Source organism: Kogia breviceps, chromosome 3 (genome assembly GCF_026419965.1).
Source record: "Kogia breviceps isolate mKogBre1 chromosome 3, mKogBre1 haplotype 1, whole genome shotgun sequence".
In the NCBI taxonomy this organism is placed as follows: Eukaryota; Metazoa; Chordata; class Mammalia; order Artiodactyla; family Physeteridae; genus Kogia; species Kogia breviceps.
In genome coordinates, this window is record NC_081312.1 from 124047079 (window position 1) to 124068502 (window position 21424).

General features: G+C 39.7%; 1 long non-coding RNA gene across 1 annotated transcript in view; it reads right to left on the bottom strand.

Annotated features, from left to right (window-relative positions):
* The window catches only part of LOC136793935 (uncharacterized), a 55057-nt gene extending 36402 nt beyond the window's left edge, over positions 1-18655 (bottom strand). Inside the window, exons 1-2 of the long non-coding RNA XR_010840032.1 lie at positions 18541-18655; positions 10329-10424 (exon numbers count right to left, since the gene is read on the bottom strand). This is a non-coding gene — a long non-coding RNA (uncharacterized lncRNA). The remainder of the gene's footprint in view (positions 1-10328; positions 10425-18540) is intronic.
* Positions 18656-21424: the final 2769 nt, after the last annotated feature.

Sequence of the window (21424 nt, forward strand, 5' to 3'; positions counted from 1 at the left end):
AGCATCACACTGGTGGTGCCACTCCTGTTTCCCTCCCAACAGCCACTTCCTGGCACACAGCCTGCTTAGCTGCGACCCTGTTTCAGACTAGAGATACCACCAGTCCCACAGCAAAAGGCTGGATTCTACAACTCACGTTTCCGCCCATTGACGGGGAGGTGCACATTTGTTTCCTGCGGTGTCCTGGCAGAATGGAAAATGTGGGCTAGGATCAGCACTGAGACAGAGCCTGGGGAAACGGACTCCAAGCATAAGGGCATCCAAACAATAAGTGGGGGAAACAGCATGAGGCTTGGAACCAGGGCAAGCTGGTGTTTCCCATTTGTGAGTCTCTGTTTACTCATGTCTAATAATAATAATATGTACTTTATTGAGTCCTCAATGTGACTGATCATCACCTGGGACATTTTTTAAAGAAAATAGTTTTCTGGGTCTCCCTTGAGACCTCCTAAATCAGAATCTCCAAGAAAGAGGTGTAGGTGAGATGGGATGAGCATGTGATGACCAAGGCCTTTCAGGTTGGAGAGCACTAATCCCAGGTTTCCCAAACCTGCCTGATCAGCGGGATCATCTAAGCACTTGACTGAAACACTAATATTCTGGCATCTTCCCTAAAGAATTTAATTCTGTGGATTTGGGATGGCTACCTGAGAATCTGTATTTGTAATTTGCCCCTGGTGATTCTTATAATCAGATAGAGTTTGGGAAACAAATCTATAAATTATTTCAAGGTTTCTTAACCCTGGCTGCATATTAGAATCACAAGGGGAGTTTTAAAAACACTCAATTTCCAGGTCTGACCAGAATAATGTCCATGAATGGGGTCCAGGCATCAGTTTTTATTTTGTTTTTTTAAAGCTCCTCGTGTGGTTCAAATGATCCACTGGTCTACTTCATAAACTTAGATGAAGGCTTAAGTGAGATCTTATAGATACAACAATTAGTGCAGTGCATGACAAATACTAAACACCCAACAAATATCATTAATTAATGTAACCTGAACAATGTGAAAATGCAATAAAGCGGCCTTAAATTTTTTAACTCAAAAGCTTTGGGCTTTTCTTTAATAATTCAAATATACAGTAGGAAGAGGAGTATAACAGGCTTTCATATACTCATTACCCAGAATTTTTTTAATATCAAATTTTTGATATATTTGCTCCGATATTTTCTAATTTTAAAAAAGCCATGATCAATACAATTCAGACTTCTTATACCCTCTTCCTTTCCCAGAGACAATCTACTGACATTCGTTTCATTCTTTTGGTTCTTTCTACAAATACCTTTATACACATGTACTTACCCATAAACCACATAGAATATGGTTGTATATGTGTTATAAATGTACATAAATGATAGTATGTTCTAGGTATCATACTAAAACTTTCTTTTGAGTCAACATTTGTGTGAAGTTCATCCATATTGAAGCATTTAAGATCAATTTTATATATTACAATCACTGTTAAATCTATCATATGAATAAACAACAATTTATGTATAACATTTCCACACTGATGGAAAATGTTTCCAATTGTAGACTACTAAAAACATGACTGCGTGGAAATCCTTATACACATTCACCTTGAATAAGAGGAAATATTTCTATCTGGCATGTTCCTAGAAGTATAAAGTTAGGGTTATAGGATCCGTGCCTCTTCACCTTCACTATATATTGACACTTGCCTTCAAGAGTGGCTATAACAAATGTCTGTCTCCCAGCAACGTATGGCAGATCCATTTCCCCCCATCCTTACCGACATTTGGTATTATTAGTGTTGTACTAAATAGAAACAAACTCTGGTTGATTCAAGTAGGGGAAAAAAAACTTACGTAAAAGATTTTGAGTGGTTGACAGAACCACTGCTATGAAGGCTGGGAACAAGATTCACAGCAACTCAGCTCAGCATAACATTCAAACTCCAGTCCAGTGAGGATACCATTATCAGGCTGCCATCAACTCCAAGCACTGTACACTGTACCTATACCACTTAACACTCCTAACACTGCTTGCTAGAGACCTGGGTCATCACCCCACATGTGGACCCAACACTCTATTGCCCCACTAGTATCACTACCCCCGGAAGAATTACTCACAGTCAGCAGCATCTGATTGGTGGAGCCCACGTCATGTGCCCCATGCCTGAGCTGCACTAGCAACTAGCATTTTCAGCTTCCTAGAGGAAAGCTGACTTTACCTCAAACAAAAAGTAGGGAAAATCCCCAAATATAGGAAGGGAGCTTAGATTCTAGATGGATAAGATTGACAAATATCCATTACATTGATTGATGAATATGAAAAGTATACTGTTGTTGGTTTCATTTGCATTTCCTTATTACTATGGATTTTGAACATCTTCTTCATTTTTATTGCCCATTTGAGTTTCCTCTTCTGGAAAACATGCTTCATATATTTTCATTATATTTTTCACTGAGTTGTTTGCTATTTAGTATCGATATGTAGTCATTTGTATATTCTAGATAATCATCTTTTGTCAGTTATATGTGGCAAATATATTCTTCTGTCTCTTGTATTTTCACTATATTTTATGACATCTTTGGTTGTGCAGAAGTTTTTAATTTTAATATTGTTAAATGTATTGATAAATTCCTTTAAGAGTTATGCTTTTTGGTCCTGCTTAAGAAATTTTGTCATAAGTTCTGAAAGGTATTCTACTATGTTATCTCTAAAAGTTTTATTAAAGTTTTTATTTTTAGATTTAGATCTTTAATTCATCTGGAATTTATTTGTGTAGATGGGGTAAGATGGGGATTACATTTGTATACATATATATTTTTCCCTGTAAACAGCCAATTTCTTTTTCCCCACTGATTTGTAACAGCACTTCAGCCTGATACTGTACCACCATTTTTGTTTTTGTCAGCTTATAGGAACTTTATTATAAAGCCATACTGCCAAGTATGGTAGCCATAAGCCACATGTGACTACTTAAATTTAAATTAATGAAAAGTACATGATATTAAGAATTTTATTTCTTAGTCTCACAAGCCACATGTGGCCAGTAGCTACCACACTGGATAGTTTAGAGTTTGGATATTTCTATCATCATAGAAAATTCTATTGGGTTTTCCTATAATATTGGTCACATGGTTCTACTCTCATCATGTTATGCACTTAAGAAATTACTGTGGCTTTATAAATATCGATACTAGATAGGGGAAAGTCTCTTACAAATTCCCCCTTCTTATTGTACTTCAAAATTGACTTAGCTATTCTTAGACATATATACTTCAAAACAAATTTTATTTTATTTTATTTTATTTATTTATTTTTTGCAGTACGCGGGCCTCTCACTGTTGCGGCCTCTCCCTTGCGGAGCACAGGCTCCGGACGCGCAGGCTCAGCGGCCATGGCTCACGGGCCCAGCCGCTCCGCGGCATGTGGGATCTTCCCGGACCGGGGCATGAACCCGCGTCCCCTGCATCGGCAGGCGGACTCTCAACCACTGTGCCACCAGGGAAGCCCCAAAACATATTTTAAAATCAATTTATAAAGTTCTATGAAAAGTCCTATGTGGATTTTATTTAGAATTTTATTGAATTTATAGGTTATTATCTGAGGAATTCACATCTTTATAATATCGTGCCTTCCCATTCATGACCGTGATGTATTTCTGGTTTACTCAGGTTTTTATATCGCTTAATAAACTTTTATAATTTTCTCCATATTTTTCTCTGCCGGTCTTTTATTATATTTATTCCTTTTTACCTTACAGTTCTTGTGACTATTGTGAATGAATTTTTTATAAAGTACATTATCTAATTGGTAGAATATAGAATCTATTATCTATTGTCTGTTGATCTTATAGCCATGATTTTTACACCTATTCTAATTTTTCAGTAGATTCTCTTATATTTTTATATAGATAATCATTCATGCATCTGCAAATAATAAAATTTTCCTTCTTTATAACCCTTATATCTCATTTCTTTATTTTGTCTTTGAGCATTGACTAAGCCCTTCAGTACATATTGAATAGTAATAATGAGGAAAGAATCTTCTGGAATGGTCTCTGATAGTAATGGGCTTACTTCTAAGTATCACTAGCAAATATATTTTTGGTAGATACTGTCATGTTGAAGATTACTTCCTTTTTAGTTTAATATATTTCTAGTCATCAATAGATCTTCAAATTTCTCAAAAGCTTTTTTTCAGCATATCTTGAGATGATCATATGTTTAAGATTTATATGATAATATGGTGAATTAGATTAATAGAATTTTTAATGGTAAGCCAAATTTGGACTCTTGAGATATATACCATACTTGTTTTGTTTTATTTTGTTTTTCACATCACATTTTCAAATTTATTTGTGAATGTCTTTAGGACTTTTTGCATCTAGGTTCTTGAATATGATTGAGCAATAATTTTCTTATACAATCCCTGTCTGACTTTTATCCCCTAAAAAAAAAAAAAAAATTATTTTGGGAGCTTTCCTTCCTCCCCCTCTCACCCCAGGACAATTTTGCATAAGATAAAGATGATCTCTTCACCGATAACCTTAAACTGTTCAGTTCAGATTTTTCTTTGTTCTCTAATAAATTTAGAGAAATCACATGGATTTTTTTTTTTTTAAGTTCCAAATTGCTCTTGTCTGGATATGGTGGTGATTCTGTTCATCTCAAAACTGAATGACAGAAGCTTTGGAAAATTATTTTAAATTGGAAATTTCCAAATTCCAGTAGTCTTATAGGTAAAAAGTGGATACCACACAGATATATCAGTTTGATACAGTACCAAACAATATGCATGGACTTTGGAGTGATACAGAAATGGATTCAAGCCCCAACTTTGACAGTTATAGCTAGGAGATGTTGGGCTAACTACTTAAGCTCTTTGAATCTTGATTTCTTCATACATGAAAAGGGGACAATAATAGTAATCCCCTTTTCCAGCTATTGGGAGAGTTACAGGAGCTGACATATGCAAGGTGCTTAGCTGATGTTCAGCTCAAGGTAGGCACTGAATAAATGGAAATGATTATTATTATAAGTCAGGGCTTAAGGAACCTAGTACTGTCCCTGAGCCCTGTTTTACAAGTGAAAAGGTGTCCTCAGCTGGCATATGTTTTAAGAGGAAGAAGAAGGAGTGATTTGTGTGGTTTTCCCCATTGAGTAAAACTTGGGAAGTTATCTTATCCTCAAGAAGACTCATGGGAAACTGTTCAATCTCTCCAAAAGTTTGAAGGGCTGTCAAGGAAGGAAAGAGAGCGATGACTCTCAGTGTTTGGAATTAATGGGTTACAGCTTCAGGGAGACAGATTTAGCTCCACATCTCCTTCTGAGATGCAGGACAGTTCCCTGGGTTCCCTTCCTTTCCTCTTCTCTGGTCCCCTGGGTCTTTCAATTCTCCTCCTTCTCCAGGATCACGAGGCACTCTCTATGTGGATTCTTCAGCCCGACCCTGGAGCTACCCACAGGGTGGGGCATGGTATCCTCAGTTCTCTACTTCTTACCAGCACTTAAAGACACGGCCATAAATCCCTTCAGTTTAAAAGGTTTTCTGGATAACTCACTTTAGGAAATTGACAGAGGAAAGGTCCAGGGTCTCAGAATCTCATGAAGCTGTTGCAGATGGGTGCTTTGTCTCTAAGCCCTGACTTCCTTATGAAAGATCGTAACTAATGGCTTTGTTGGATGCATCCCCACTTTTATTTCTGATCCCCACTTTTATCCCCACTTTTATTTCATGAGGGCCTCCCCCCTCCTTCCTCCATGAAAAGCTATCTTCTTAGTTTAAAAAGGCCATCAGGGCAGAGTAACAGATGTCTGCTGGTGTTTAAGTGGGTAATTTGCCTCTCTGAGCCCTCCAAGCTGGATGACCACTTGTCTCTGGGTCTCTGCACTTGTGCGTTTTTGGCATCCCTTCCTGGCATGTAAAAAAGTCCTCCTTGCCAGTTCTCTTGAGAAATGAAGGAGCAACAGCCATCCATATGGAATGAAACTGGAAATTTTTCCAGGGTTGAAATAAAAGGAGGTTGAATAAAGGGAGACTGCTGACTGCTCTTGTCCCTGAGCTGTGTGACTACTTCCTCAGCCCTCTGGCTGTTGCGATGTGCAGGAGCTGAAGGAAAGGCACCCCTGAAAACACATCACAGCCATCCAGTAGAAATCATGCACAGTAATATCTGCAAATAATTAAACATTGCATATCTGTATTAAATTTTATTCTTGATAGGAAAGAATTGAGCCTTCGATGCTGAAGGTTTATCTTTGAGGCTTTTGTCATCATCGGTCCATGACTATTCTGGCTAGAACGTGGGCTTCTAGCAAAATGTCTTCCCAGAGAAATGCTAATTGGACTCAGTCATGGCCTTGGGTTCTTTGTATCTCCAAAGAAGGTTTGGGTTTTTCCTTGGACTCAGTGGCTTGTTGGTTTCATCCAAAACTTCTTTTGGGTATCAATCTACATTCCTTACTGTCTGAGAAGACTGCTTTCTGGATTCTCTAAGCCTGACCCCACCAGGTCAAGAATGACTGTCTGCCTTCTTGCCATGTCCACGTGGACAGTTCTCTCTTGGGGGCATAGGGTCTAGGCAAGTCTACTCTTTTTTATAAAAGAGATGGGAATCAGTTGGATAAGGCAGGCTTACTCCTTCCAGGGTTAATTTTGAAGGATGTATAAATCACCCAGCTCTGCAAGAAATGTGTTATGGTTCTGATAATCCCTAGCTGGCCCTGTGATTTTAACTACAAAAACACTCTCAACGTTCCCTTGGGAGATGTAGGTACTTGAGTAAATGGTAATGAATGAAGCAGTCTCTGTATACGGTGTTATCAGGAGAGATATGCCCCCCATTTGGAAAACACCTCTCCACGATGGAGAGAGAAATAAAAATAAAAGGCCTCTTATAAAATTATTACCTTGTCATTTAAGTCAACAGCAGTCATGCCATGATAGAAACCAGCAGTTGTGTCACATTATTTTATCACTCTAATTGCATCAAGAACACAGTAACTGTCTGGCAGAGATAAGATTAAGGGAAGCAGAGCCCTTCTGAAATTTCCAATAGACAGCCCCTGGATTTATGGACTGATTTTGTGTTTGGACATTAAGTTCAATTACTTTTCTTTAGTTCGGAAGAGTTCTGTCGCCAGAGAAATAGCATCTGGTTGATCTCTCACCACCCCAGCCCCACTCCCACCCCCTCCCCGGCGCTGATCTGCCCAGACAACGCGGGGTCACACTCTGGGAGACAGAGGCTGTCTGTTTCCGTATCCTCTGCCTTCTTCTCTTTTCCTATCTCCCTAGAGCCTGAGCAGGAGAGTCACAACCCTTCTTGTTGACTGAGAATTTCAGGATCAAAACACAACAGATCACAGAATGTTGGTGGTGGGAGGGCCCAGTGGAGTCATCCAATCTGGCCCCTTGGCTCTACAATGGTGGAAACTGAGGTTCAGAGGGTGAGTGATTGCCCAAGGGCACATGGCGGGCACTGCAAACAGAACCTGGGCTTCTAGTCTCCTGGGAAATACTAAGTTCACTTTTGCTTCTCACACAAGAAATCTGCCTTCTTTGGCTCACGCTGGCATGAATTCAGCCACCCCTGCCCCAGAATGTATGTTTGCCTTTTAAAGCTGAAAACACAAGCATAGGGAAGTATGGGTCTTACACTAACAGTCTCTGCTCCTCTTCCTCTCTCCTTCCTTTCTTTGAGGTGAAGAAGGGTAGAGGGGTAGATTCAGCCTGCTGTGGCTCCTACTTCCAGGATCATTATGAAGTTGGAGAGGTCACAAGAATTTGGGAACATTCCAGGTGGCCCATGGCAGGGCTTCTCCAATGTGGTTGCACAACTGAATGGCCTGATGAGCTTTTAAGAGCACAGATTTTTGTGTTCCTCCTGAGTTACCAATCAGAATCCCTGGAGGTGAGTTTATATATTTCATGAGTTTCTTCTTACAGGCTTCTTCTGTGCCCAGCCCAGAACCAATGAACAGACCACTGTTTGGAAACCATGGAGTTTAGAGTGGATAGAGCAGAAATTTTCCAAAAAAAAAAAAAAATCTCAGCTCTAGCTCATGTACCTCACTGTGACCTTGGGCAAGTTCCTTAACCTCCTTGAGACTCAGTTATCCCATATGAAAAATGGGCTTTCGGGGTAGAATAAAACATAATGTGTATACATAATTACGTATACATAATATGCACACAATTTACATATCTGTATAATATTTACATATGGTACCTGCTCAACAAATGGCAGCTATTCGTACCTGGGCCACTCTAGGTCTTCAGGTTAGTATCCCATGGTTCCCCCACTTCCGGTGCCCCAGGACTCCTCCTTCACCATCAAGAGCCCTATTCTGACTATCCTCTTTGTGTGAGCACCGGACAATGGGAGGCCAGCTCCCTAAATGTTTCTGCTGTCAGTGAAACCATAAATCAGTAGAGAAATGGTGCTTCTGACCTTGAAAACAGAATCTTTGTGACTAGTCTGCGAGGTGCATACAATTTCCTTTCTGTTCTGTAAGCACTTAAGCTACTGTATACATATAGGACCTAGAGATCGTGGCTGGATTCCACCCTGGCTTGGCCCCAGGTCAAATGGAGTTCTGCTGGGGTTTTGTCCATTTGGAAGGTCAGGCAAACAGAAAAGGGAGTTAGAAGGAAGGGAAGTGGAATCCTTGGTCCCAGCAGGAGAATTACAGGAGTCTTCATGCCCTCTCAGCAACTTACATCTACTGCCCACTCTCTCCTTTCCATTCCAGCCATTCAATGGATCATATATAAAAGGGGCCTCTATTGCTCATTTCATCTTAACTCATTGCAATTTGCCCCTGCATGTATTTGGTCACCGATGCCCTCCCAATCACAAATTCAGTGGATTTACCATGATTTCATAGATATAAATTTGTTTCCCAGTACTTGGAAGAAAGGTACTTTTTTTCTAAATTAATTTAACAAACATTTATATAGAGCTTACACTGTGTCAGGCAATGTTCTGAGTTTGCTTTTCAAATGTGAACTTATTTAGTCCACATTACAGGTCTATGAACCTCCTCTTCTTCTGACCCCTCAATCACAAGGAATTCAAGTCTCCCATGTAGGGTGGCCAATTGGTCCCAGTTTGCCCAGGACCTTCCCGGTTTTAACAGTGAGAGTCTCACATTTCAGGAAACCCTCATTCTGGGAAAACTGGCCACCCAAATCCCAACAGTAGATTTGGGAATTTGTTCACCTTTAATATCCTTTGAGAGATGCAAGTGAAGATTGGAATTACATATAATTACTTCTTGGCTGTTAGAATATGTTTCTTCGTATGTCACACAAGGTAAAGACAGTCATGTGGAAGAGAGGTTTATTTGGGTAACAGTCCTCACCATCACTCCCCATCGAATGCTCCCCTACTTCAATTCCTGTCCCTTCATTCTCCAAAATCCAGTTCATCTCCCACCTCACACTTGGCTCCTTCCCTGAACACTCTAATCTGAAGAAATTTCTTCCCCTCAGAATTCTTCTGGAAAGTAGTATCTTTGTATTTTATTTGTCATTGAATCATCTGTGGTCTTGTGACATCACTTCTACTAAATAAGTTAACATTTATGTCTTTTTTGCTATTTAAGTTTTACCCTGTTCACATCTTATCTTGGCAAAAAAAAAAAAATTCCTCAACAGGAAGAAATTGTCATATTTGTATCTACCTCCATGCCTTACACATAGTAATTACTGAGTCATTATGTGTTTGTCTATGCTTCTCTGTAAGGAAGCAGTTCTAAGATGGTTGGTGCTTAACCACAGAATCCTCCGGAGTACTTATTTAAAATGCAAATTTGGAACCTATCCCGGACCTCCTAAATTTAAAGTCTGATAACGATTGTTGTGGTGGAGTGATCTTGGGGTTTTAGTCTAAGATACCTGGATCCTAATCCAAACTACCACTGACCAGCTGTGTGACTTGGAACCTATTCATCTCTCCAAACTTTAGTTTCTTCATCTGAAAGCTAATAAAACAACATCTGATGGTATTCTTGTGAGGATTAATATTAAAACATGGGTGAAGAACTTAACACAGCACTTGGAATATTATGAGATGAACAACTACCAGTCACATACCCATATAACCCACAGACAGACTTTCTCTTATATATAAGGCAGCACCAAATTTCCATATAGTTATATACTCAGTGAGATTTAAATTCTCCCTTTCTGTGTTCACCAAGGCCTGTGTGGGTTCTAAAGATTTTACTGAAACACATCATCAAAGAGAAATGTATAAGAATAGCAAGATACGTGCTTCTTTTAGTGACCTTTTCCAGCATCTGCTCTATGGGGGCATGAACTATTTGAAGAAAAAAAAAAGGAGTCAAACCTCTTGGCCATCAGGAATCAGCAAGTAGAAAGAATCTGTAGTTCCAACACTGATTAATTCCAGACGTAGAGAATGAGACTGATTAGTATGTCAGTTCTGTAAAAAATAAAAATAAAAAAGAACACATCTTACCCAGAATAGCCTCAGAGATCAATCAGTGAAAGACAAACAAAGGAATGAAGAAAGAAAAGGAGGAGAAGAGGACGACTTTGAAGAGAATCAGAAAACATTATCCTGGGTGAGGGTCCCCCATTGATATGGCAAGAATGGCCTCTGTAATTAACCCAAGAGCGACATTTCAAGCATATTTGTACTACACACATTGTTTGCTGTACATACTGTTTGCTTACATTAACTGTTAATCCATTTTCCTAATTCAATCTCTAGCATAGATATTTTTCTCAATTAATCTTTTTGTTGTTAAAAAACCCTTAGTTAAAACAATGACTTTCTATGCATGCCCTTATTATAGCTCGTCTCACCCTGTTATTTATGTACAGATCTAGCTCCTCTGTTCAACCCAGGGAAATCAGGAGGCAGAGTTTCATTCATCTTTGTGTCCCCAGAACTCAACACAGACTTCAGCACATAGTAGGTACTTGTCATTGTTATTGTATTGGAGTTACTTGAGTTGAAAAAGACACCTGAACGTTATAGTTACTCTTCTAGCCCTCAGAGTAGACAGACAGGGGGATGATCGTTTGTGGTTGAGGATCTGAACAGTCACCCCTTTCAGAAAATGCCATAAAAAGACCAAAGAGAGATCAGCAAAGTTCACCAGTGATGTAAGTCCTCTGTGAGGCCCTAACTGTGTGATTCAGGCACTCAGGGTGAAAAAAAACAATCAGGTGACCTTTAGTGGCTATAAGTTTCTAGCTTCTAGTCTGCTCGTGGGTTAATGTCCTGGACACTGTACCTCCATCCATTATTTTAAAAGTCACAGAATAGAATTTCCTGCGGATCCCAGAGAATTGCCTCTTACAACTTTTGTAACCCTGGGCGAGTTATTTAATGTTTCTGCCAAAAGGGGGTTACACTCATAGCTACTCACGGAGCTGTGATGAGAATCGAGCAATAAAAAGGGGGTAAAGGTCTTAGCAAAGAGCCAGGCGCATAATAAACTGAAGAAGAAGAAGAAGGCTAGAGGAATGAAGAGGAAGAAGAAGTTGCAGCTGGGAGGCTTACATATATTTTTCCCTGCTCAGGCTCTGGCCCATAGCTGGTCTTCAATAAATGGACCTTCCACGCACGGTGGTACTCAGTAAAGTATTCTTGAATTGCTGAATAGTCACCCCTTAATCAATCAATAGCTGAATTGATGCATATTTGACTTGGATTTAAGCAGATCTGTTTCAGACAATTTTCTGAGTAAGCAAGTCGAGGCTTTTTTTTTTTTTTTTTTTTTTTTCTGTTCTCTCCTTTCACTCTTCAGTGATCTTTTGACCTTACTAAGTGAAACTTCCAGGCTCTTTTCTCAATGTTTTCTCATCAAACCTCTCTGAAAGCTTTTTCTTTTGACATGGTGGGTTATAAATTCAGTAAGTAGTACTGATATCTGTCATTGCCATGTGATCAGAATTTTCTCTGAGAGACAATATCAGGCCCTCCCCAGTTTCAGGAGGACTCTCTCCAGTGTCACAGGTTTAGAGTAGGGACAAGTACACAGGAGCAGGGCCATGGACTTGACAAAGTTCCAAGTGAGCCCATGCAGAAAGGAGCAAACAATATCTGACCATAGTCTATACAAGTGATGCTCAGGAAATAAGCCTGCAGCTAGAGCTGGCCACTTTCTGCCCATATTCAGCCTAAAAGAAAAGGTCCCTTTCCCTCCCCCATCCTTCTGTCTTCCCTGTATTCAATGGATATTTACTTACTATGTGCTTGACACCAGGGTGCACTAGTAACAAGATGCGGTCCCTGTCCTCACAAAGGCCTCTTCTAGCTGCTCCCCACATCACTAAGTCAAAGCTATCTGTCCCGTCTCTGGCCTCAGTGCCGCGCTCTGAACAGATGCTACTCAGCTCACTTCCACGCCTTTTAAAAAATCTTTTTATTTGGAAATAATTTCAGACTTACAGAAAAGTTACAAAAATAGTACAAATATTTGATTTATACTCTACTCAGATTCCTCAAAGTTTAAATGTTTACCTCACTGGCTTCATCCTCCTCTCTACATCTATCTATACATATATATTCTGAAGCACTTTAGAGTAGTTTGCAGACTTGTGGCCCCTTTATGTCTAACTACTTTGGCGTGTATTTTGTAAAAGCAAGGACATTCTTTCACATAACCGTAGTACAGTTCCCCAAACCAACAAATTAGCATTAATGGAGTATTATCATCTAATTTACAGACATTCTTCAAATTTTACCAGTTGTTCCACCAGCATCCTTTGCAGCAAAAGCAAACAAATTTTCTGGTCCAGAATCCAGTCTAGGACCCTGTACCACATTGAGTCATCACATCCTTGTGTCAAGTATTCTGAAACAGTTCCTCAATCATTCTTTGTTTTTCATGATTTTTGAAGAGTACAGGACAGTTCTCGTTCAGACAGCCCCACCATTTAGGTTTGTCTAATGTTTCCTAATGATTTGGTTTAAGCTGTGTATTTTTGATAGAGTAAACACAGAAGTGATGCTGTGTTCTCAGAGCATCACATCATGGGCATGTGACCTCTAGGATTGGTGATGTTAACATCGATCACTTGGTTAAGGTGGTGTCCATCAGGTTTCTCCATTGTAAGGTACTATTTTTCTTTTGTAATGTATCAGTGCCTTGTAGAGAGGTGCTCTGAGACTATGGAGGTATCCCATTTCTCATAAAAATTTCACACACTGAATTGAGTATACATTGATAACTCTTGCCTGAAAAACCTATTACTATAGTGGCTGCCAAATGGTAATTCTAAATTTCATCACTCTCTCTTCATTTATTAACTGGAATTCTACTAGGAAGAAAAGCTTTCTCTCCTCCATCATTTATATATATATATATATATATATATATATATATGTTTATACGTGTGTATATATGCTTGTAAGTATGTATGTCAGTGTATTAGTTTCCTATGGCTGCTGTTACAAATGACCACAAACATAGTGACTTAAAACAATACAATTTGGCCCAAGCCCAGCGGCCCGCGAGTCGGTCTCACGGTGAAGAGGCACTGGGCAGGCGAGAGAGTGTCTGAGGGAAGGAGCTTGGAAGCTGGCTGCCGGCTGAGAAGGTGTATTGTGCCACCGTGGTCCTGGAGGAGAGGGGAGGCACTGAAAGGACGGCTGGAAGAGGAAGATGCCGAGTATGGACCTTCTGATGTTGAAGGCCTTTGAGCCCTACTTCGAGATTTTGGAAGTGTATTCCACAAAGGCCAAGAATGATGTAAATGGGCATTGCACCAAGTATGAGCCCTGGCAGCTAACTGCATGGAATGTCGAGTTAAAAAAAAAAATTTGTTATCTTAAAGTTCTGGAGGGTCCAATGCAAAATAGGTCTTCTAGGGCTAAAATCACGTTGTCTGCAGAACTGCATTCCTCCTGGAAGTTCTAGGGGGGAATCCATTCCTTGCCTTTTCCGGCTCCCAGAGGATGTCCACATTCTTTGGCTTACTATCCCTGTCCAGCAATCACACCACTCCAACCTCTGCTTTCATCATCACGTTTTCTCTGACTCTTTTGCCTCCCTCTTGGATTTGTAAGAACCCCAATGATTACATTGGCCCCATCTGGATCATCCAGGATCATCTCCCTAGCCCAAATTTCTTAACCACATCTGCAAAGTCTCTTTTGCCATGTAACATGTTAAGGCCTCGTATTCACAGATTTTGTGAGTTAGGGCGTGGACATCTTTGAGGACCATTAAATTTCTGCCTACCACAATCAGGATGAACTCATGGATTCTTATTTTATTCAGTGGGTTATAATCTGTTACATTATTGATTTTGACTCTCAGCTGTCTGAGATGTGGTCAGTGGGAGACCCTCCAATCTGGCTTCTGATCCTGTGTCCTTTGGAGCTGTCCCTATCATTCTTTGAGCACTTCCATGCTTTTCGGCATAATGTGTTCTGGGTTCAACTTGTACTTTCCCTATCCCAGTCATGCCTGAGATGAGCCATTTCCTCAGAGGCCCTGCTTTCTTTTAATGGAGAATAATATCTAGAAGCTAAAATCTGGTTATCTGGTAGGCTTATTGCTGCAGGGCCCTGTCATTTTACATACACACACACACACACACACACACACACACACACACACACACACTATATCAAATTATGTGCCTATCATCTATTTATTTCTATGTGTTTCTATATATGTTAAAAACCATGAGTTTACGCTGACACCTCCAATTCCAAGCCAACATCACAGAGTTCATTCTAGCCTTTCCTTTCCATATTTGTAACTCCCTTCTCTGACATTAGAACTCTCACTCTCCTTCTCTGCAATATATTTTGTAAATTTTCTCAACTAAGGACACTTAGTTTTTGTATTTGCTAACCCGTGTGTAAACAGACATACTAACTATAATTTAGTATTCTTTAAAATTTACTTATTTTATTTATTTTTGGCTGTGTTGGGTCTTCGTTGCTGTGCGCAGGCTTTCTCTAGTTGCAGCGAGCGGGGGCCACCCTTCGTTGTGGTGCGTGGGCTTCTCATTGCGGTGGCTTCTCTTGTTGCGGAGCACAGGCTCTAGAGCGCAGGCTCAGTAGTTGTGGCGCACGGGTTTAGTTGCTCCGCGGCATCTGGGATCTTCCCGGACCAGGGCACAAACCTGTGTCCTCTGCACTGGCAGGTGGATTCTTAACCACTGCGCCACCAGGGAAGCCCTATAATTTAGTATTTATTTGTAATTCTTTCTGTCTTTAGCCTGAGGGTACAGAGTCAAAACATGGTGTTCAAAAGTTATTTGGGTTAATTCTCCCCCTCTGCATTCAGTGTAGTTATGTCTCCACGCCTCTTTTTTTTTTTTTTTATCTTCTCCCCAACAGGAATGACCACTATACCAAGGAAATTTGATCAAAAACTGCAAATCAACTGGAAGCCCTTCCAATTAGAATAGTCTGTTTGATGGCTCCCTTATAGCAGTTTCTATTTTATGTTAAATTGTTTCCTTTTCTCTGGGTGTCTCCAATCAGAATGAATGCAGTGTAAGGGTACAAGAGTGACCTCTCACTATTCTAATCTTCCATAGAGCCTTTCAGATAAAGCATATAAATCTTTGTGGCATCAATGAAAACAGCTCTCTGGCTAGAAAAAAAAAGTGGCAAAGATGATTAAAGGGATGAGAAAAAAGCTGAAGCCATGCAATCATGTTCCTTACAATTCTAGCATAGTAATATTTGACATTGTCTATAATGTCTAGGTTTCCTATTTGATCTTCAGAACATCCGTTGAGCATGGACATTATGGTTTCCATTCCTATAAAGGAGAAAATTGAGGTTCAGATCGATTAAATAACTGGCCCATGCACCCTGCTTAATAAGTGGTCTGGAACAGAACGGGAATCTCCTGTGGAAAAAAAATTAATTTAAAATTTTCTCTTCCAAATGAACATGTTTATTGTAACAAAATCATTCAGAGATGCATGAATAAAAGTAGTCTTCCCTTTCCTTCCCCACTTGCCACCAATGTTAACCATGTCGTGTGTATCCTTCCAGACCTTTATCTTTCACAAAAGCATGGTCTTGAGACCTTCATAAATGCCAGGATTCTGAGAGTAAAATCCTTCTGATCCATATGAGATGAGGGAACGGAAGCAGAAGACTCACCTCATGATGTCAGTCTAACACTCTGACACATTGGCTGTCTCCCAGATTTGATAGAGACGGACTTTCAAATTATGATCATTGCAGAGAGAGGAGGTTCTACCACCTGGAGACCCCGTCGCCCTTGGGGGCATACAAATGGCTTTTCAGTTACCTCAGAGTCTCATTTTTCCTACCTGTAAAATGGGAGTCATGGCCAGTTGTACTCTAGAGTCCCTTTAACTGGATAAACCCATGATACATAACTACTTTCTCTTCTTCCTTAAGAAAAATTTGCATTTTTAATCTTTGCCCATGCTGGGGAGACCATGAGTGACAGAGTCTGCAAGAGGATGCAAAACGCTTTCCCTTCCTCTTAGGTAGCCTTTACTTCATTTGGAGAGTTGAAGAGCACAGGTTATAACCCCTGGATTCTTAACGAGCCATCCTTTCTTGTTTTGTTTTCTGCTGGGTGCCTGCTTTAATAGCGAGGATCCTCTTGAAGAGCTAGTGACATCCAGTTCTGGCCCAGAGTAACTCCAGTGACCAGCCAGGCTGGGGTGTTTTGTCTCCAAGGAAGGTCCAGGCTCTTTGAACTTGTTTCACCTTCAGCTTTCTGTACTTGAAAGAAGCATGAATCAAGTACCGTACCTGCAGTGCCTGTGACATCTGTAATTCAAGACAGGGGAAGAGGACCTGCCCAAGGAAACTTTTGTTCAATAATCCATACAAAGTGTAGCAATAGATACTAAATTTCTCCCTCCATCTCCACCTAGTGGGAATTTCCCAAGAATCAAGGAACCCACAGATTTGGGTTCTAGCAGTCTCTGGCATGATTCTTAGCTATGTGTCTTTGGCCAACTTATTCCAGTCTCTGAGTTTCACACAAAGGGAATTCACTGAATGAGTTTCTATATTGCTTCTAGTCCATTCATGCTAGGATTCCTAATGGAAACTCAGCCACAACTTAGATTTCACACAGACTTGGGAAACCTACAGCCCCTCCTCTCTACATGCCTTGGCTAAAGCTCAAGTCCTGGGCTGGGCCCCCAATCTCTTAACAATTAATCATAGGACTGCTCTTCACTGAGGGCGAGCCAGGCCTCTGACCACCTTCCTTTGCTCATATGAGGTCAGGCAACCTATTCTCCCCTCTAATTAGAATGGGCATGATTCACAAACCTAGTATAATCATAGAATGTGGTGAATAAATGTCCATTCATACTGCAAGGCTTTAGACTTTACAAGCAAAATCCAGATTTTGTTTGTACAGATTTTTCAGCCAGCCTAACTACCCCCTAGAAGCCACATAGGTTCTAAAATGAATCACATCCTTTCATTATCCCCTATTTTACATTGTTACTCACCTTGGCAAAATGGTCAAAGGATTAGTTCAAACAGTTCCCAACCTGGGGTTTCTAGACCTGAAGGGATCCATGAAAGGGGTAGTGGAGGTCTTTGAGCTATTTTCAATATTTCCAAAAGCCTGACAGCAATTGTGTATTATCTGCGATAAGGCTGCATAGGCTAACTAAAATGTCAAATTGCTTAGCTTTTTGCCCATATCCTATCAATTCAACGTGTAGCTATAGCTATCAGGTGTTGACCTGAAATTGGAATTGGAAGGCATGTGGGCCTTTGTTAAATAAGAAAGGAGAAGCTATTAGTTATACATGCAGGCTGCTCATTAGACAAAATATTTCAAGGCATAGGGTCTACATGGGGAAAATAATAAAAAACGTCCCTGATAGTAAAGAAATTGGAATCCCAGGTCTAACTGCCCATGAACTTAACCCACAAATTGCCTTCACATTACGATTTCACCCTTGCTTAAGGAGGTGCCTCAATGCAGCTGTCAACCACTATGATTCCTTTACCGTGGGATACGTGGATCTGCTACAGATGAAAGCCAGGCATCCACCCGGATAAGTATTTTCCAAATTAAGGAACCTTTAAAGAGCTCTAAGGGAGCTGTAGAAATCAGAATTGCAGCAGGAAGAAACGGTGGGTCCCTGGGATTTGCTGATTGTCAGGGCTGCTGTGTGTGTTTCTGGGTATATGTGAATGTGTGTGTGTTGGGGCATGAGTAGGTTGGGGAGAATCTAGATGTGTGTTTGTGTGATTGATGGATGAGTGTAGGTTGCAGAGTGGGAGTGAGAATGTGTGTGTGAGTCTTCAGTGTATGAGTGGCTGATAAAGAAGTGTCTATGGAGTTACATGCTGTGTATGTGTGTGTGTTGGGGGGGTGGGGGGCCGGATATGGACTGCGTGTGGAGGTGAGTGGGCAGGTAGGGGTGTGTATGCATGTGCAGACTTGCGTATGGATGTGCAGGAAGTGAAGTGGAGCCCTGGAGCCTCCTGATATAAACATTCGAGAGAAACTCTCCCCCAGGCATCGGCTGAGTGCAAATACAATAGACAGAGTTTATGATTTCATAGATTCTAAATAAACGGAGGGTTAAATCAAGTTCACCTGAAACAAAACAGCCTGTAACAAAGACCCTGGTGCATCCCAATCTGGCAGGGGCTGCCAATCGCGTCTTCCCGACCCAGCAGCAGATGCGGGTTGTTTTCTTCTCGCTGGCTCCGCAGCCCCGGATGAGGGAGCAAGGGTGCCTGGACGGGAACTGGTGAGAGGAGGAAATGACGTCTCACGTCCCGCGAGACTTGGAGACCCCATACAACTCTCCTCCCCGACTCCAGCCTGCCCTCCCGAGCCATGCAGCAGACTAATGTGGGCTGCCTGCTTCCACGCCCTGCTTCCTCTAATCCATCCTCCACATCGCCAGACAAGTGTCGTTTCAAAAGCTCAGATCTAATTGCGTTACTCTCCAGCTCAAAATCTTTTGTCTGCAAGAGAAACTCTAAAATCTTTTACCTGGTTTGTCAACTCTTGATCTGGTCTTTACATTCTGATACTCTGTTGCCGTTGCTGTTAACTGCATTTACAAACATCCCTTTTTGCTCCGTCCAAGCAAGTTTCTGCCTAGTGCTGTTGGGGATTGGCTAAGGGAAGACAAAGGAGGAAATTACATAGTGGAGAGATAAACTTGTCCGCCTACATCTCATTCTGATACTTTAAAAATTGTGTTTGTTGTTAAATTTTAACCAATCTGAAATTTATCTTCATGGTGGATTGTTGTTTCAAAATGGATAGCCAGCTCTCTCACTGATTTAAAAATGCTGAATCTATCATACAAAAAATATCCATATAGTCTTTCAGAGAATTTACTATTTTTTGTTGCTGATATATTCATCTGTTCTACTGGTCGGTAAATTACAGCCCATGGGTTAAATCTGGCCCACATCCTGATTTTTACAGCCTATGAGCTAAGAATGGTTTTACATTTTTTAATTGTTTAAAAACATAATTGAAAGAAGACTATGTCTTGCCACGTGAAAACTGTATGAAATTAAAATTTTAGTATCCACAAAGTAAGTTTTATTGGAACGCAGTCACCTCCATTTCTTATGTTTTGTGTACAGCAGCTTTCACACAGCAGAGCTGAGTAGTTGCAACCGTAAGACCCACAAAGCTGAAAATATTTACTGTGTTTACAGAAAATGTTTACTTACCCCAATCTATTCCCAAACCAATATAGCATATTTTAAATTACTCTAGTTTTATATATTTTGATACCTACTAAGCAGGAGAGGATTCAATTATTGTAGGGCCTAAAGCTTATATAATTTGGAAGATCCTCTTTAAAACAAAAGAATACCAAATTACAGTTAGAAAATTAGGTATAAAAGAAAATAATTATTGGGTGAGAAAAAGATCACAACAAATTACAAATTTTTAAAAGTTCTCAAATACTACAAACATCACAAAATCCAGGAAAATAATAGTAATTGACACATCTCTGTGATAATTTTTTCCTCCATTTTTCAGGCTATCTACTCTTTATCACCCTCCTCACATGACAACCATTTTGTAATATTTTCTAGAGGGAGAATTAAAAAGTTATTCAAACTTTCCTTTGAGTCAATTGAAGTTTAGTTTTTTTATTATTGATAGCTTTAAAAAAACTCAGTATAATGCATAGTTATTGGCAATGACAGTTAAAGTTTTAAGATTTTTGTCAAATTTGGAAAAACCTCTAGCTAATTTCTTTTTTTAATATGTTTTTAATATTGTGAAATAATAAGAAATAACCTATTTATTAAACCATCAAATCTTGTAAAATGTGACCAATAAAAAGCAATATTTAGGAATTAAATTTTAATATATCTTCATATAAGAAGTAATTATTTTCAACAAAACTTCCATTAAATCCTATCTATCACTTTGACCAATTATCTATTCCCAATAGTCTTATTTATTGTCCCCCAGTTGTCTTTATTTATTTTTTTTTTAAACATTTTTATTGGAGTATAATTGCTTTACAACAGTGTGTTAGCTTTGTGATACAGCAGTTGCTAATTTTTTTTACACCTGAGCTCTAAGGTTTCAGGGCATTTCAAGTTTTCTGTGATGTGATTAATCTGAAGGACTCTCTGAACTGACAATACTCATTAGCCAGTTTCATGTCAATATCCTTGTCATAGTGGCAAAATATAAATTTATTTTTGTTGATATCAACATATTGTGTCAAACCAGCAATAAATGTTTCCAGTGTGTCCCTATGATTCATCATCTTCATGACTTAGATCATCAATCTATGAGCTTATTCGTAACTTCTGTTTAAAACATATCTCTTTCTCTTGATAATTATGCCTTTTGACATAGTTTGGCAATTTTTTGTTATACTTTTCTCCTCGGAGTCTGCACAATTTCTCTTAATTTTATAACCCATTTTTATTGTTTGGGTTTCCTGCTTCATTATTTTCTCTGACTTCTTTATCTATACTTTAACAAATAAATTTAATGATGACAAAAGAAGTTACCTTTTATATCCATCCAAATCAGAAGTGTATAATTTCTCACTATTTTATTGAAATGTTCCAAAACTTCTTCCCAAATTGTAGTTACAAGAGTGTATTCAAGCTTTGTCAACTTTATGAATTAATTTTGCATCTCATTTGCTTTCCAATCTCTCTCTTCGAAATGAATTTTAGAGTCCTGAAAATATCATTGTAACCACATTGCAAAAACATAGTAGTGTGTTCTGGGGTTCTGGCTTAGGGTAGGTTGAGTTTGGGGTAGACACATGGGGTTCACAGTCACTTCTGTGTATGGTTTGGCTATTGCAAAGCCAATCTGGTATAGCAAAAGCCTTCAACAATGGCCACTGTGCCCATGACCTCACCTTGAACTGGTCCTGTTACTTCTCCAATACCTCTGGACACAAGTTGAAACGTGACAGAGAGGAGGTAGAGCAGAAAGAGATATGAAGTTAAGAAATATTAATTTGGCA